General features: G+C 47.8%; 1 protein-coding gene across 1 annotated transcript in view; it reads left to right on the forward strand.

Annotated features, from left to right (window-relative positions):
- The window catches only part of LOC107061728 (uncharacterized), a 17,322-nt gene that overhangs the window by 8,782 nt on the left and 6,959 nt on the right, over positions 1–1,581 (forward strand). The gene's annotated exons all lie outside the window — the stretch shown is intronic.

Consider the following 1,581-nt stretch of genomic DNA (forward strand, 5'->3'; position numbering starts at 1 on the left):
TATGTGATTGTAAGTCTAAATGTAAGTTTCGACTTAGGGTTCCAAAAGTTGTCTAAACTATTTGGTAAAATGATCATTCGGAATCCTAAGAATGAAGAACTAGCATAATTGAATGTTGAAATGCATGATGAGACTTCGTTAATGTTGAAAAATAAGGCCAAATATGTATGATCAGAAGTAAAGAATGGCTGAAACCTGGCAAAGATGGCATCCACGATACCCCGTCTACGGAACGTAGATCCATCTACTGACCATAGATGAGGTTCGTGACTGGATGCACATGAAAAATTTCACCAAGTATGAAACCACGAATGTGGACTACGGTCCGTAGATCAATCTACGGACCGTTCTGCACATCCGTGGTTTCCATATGCGACCTATATTGTTGGCCCCCTGATCCACGGAAGAGATCCACGGACCGTATATCAGTCTACGGACCGTATATCAGTCTACGGACCGTAGGTCTCCTCCGTGGATGACCACTGTAGCCTCTGTCTGAAATTTTCTTGGGACTTTGTCACTATTCGTTTATAGTTCTAAAAGTTTTTTTGTTTGTTTATGGTTGGTTTTGGTACTAATATTGCGTCCACAGGTACAATGGCACCCAAGAAGCTAATCACCTACTCAAAACAGGGAAGGTCAAAATCTGTTGCTTCTAGCTTCAGGTTAATCGATGAGGACACGGACACAGAAAAGGATCCAGCATACGTTCCTCCCAACACACGGACTTCTCCCACTGCACCCCGTGTCACCAGAGGCACCCCCCAGAAGGTGCTTCCCGACGTAGTTACTATCTCCCAGTCTGATGAGGAGCACACACTGATCGGATCACCAACTGGGGCTGCTTCAAGTTCAGAGGAGGGGTCTATGTCTGGATCCGAGTTTGCCTAGGCTTTAGGCTCTGAGTCCAGCAATGCTTCGGGCCATGCCTCAAGGTCCGAATCTGCCCAGGTTTAAGTGTCCGAATCTGCCCACGCTGCAGGGTCCGGTGACAATGAGCAGGCAGCCTCGTCTGATGAAGCCACTAGCTAGGAGCCAGTACCTGCTCCACGGAATGATGATCCTATTCTAGTCACCGGCGAGCTAAATAGATGGTGCGTAGAGGGCCAATGGCAAATTTATTGGGATGCCAAGATGATAAATGACAAACAAAAAATGGCCCGACTTATTACAGAGGAGCAAAGAGTCCTCACGAGGAGCTTACACACTATCCCGGACATCCACCGGCTGTTTAACTTTCAGAAGTGTGACTGGATGGCTCGAGACCCAGGGACGTATAGCGAGGAGATTGTGCGAGAATTCTACGTCTCCTATGCTGCCACTCTCCGAGGTTTAATTTCCAAGCGGTTAAAGCCCTTAGCCCAAGATCCTCTCACCTCCACTATGGTCCGAGGTTGTCCGGTGGACATATCACCTGCCACCATCAGCCGTTTTCTCTATGGTCCTACCACAGGTCAGAGAGGTTGTTATACTATGGTTGGCTAGGTACATTATTGCAGATGGCGAGCGTGCGGAATGGGTCGCCGCTCCACGGTTGGGCATCCGGAAGGCCACATTAAATTTTGTGGCCAAATTCTTCTG

The sequence above is a fragment of the Solanum tuberosum genome, unplaced genomic scaffold, assembly GCF_000226075.1.
Source record: "Solanum tuberosum cultivar DM 1-3 516 R44 unplaced genomic scaffold, SolTub_3.0 scf00163, whole genome shotgun sequence".
In the NCBI taxonomy this organism is placed as follows: Eukaryota; Viridiplantae; Streptophyta; class Magnoliopsida; order Solanales; family Solanaceae; genus Solanum; species Solanum tuberosum.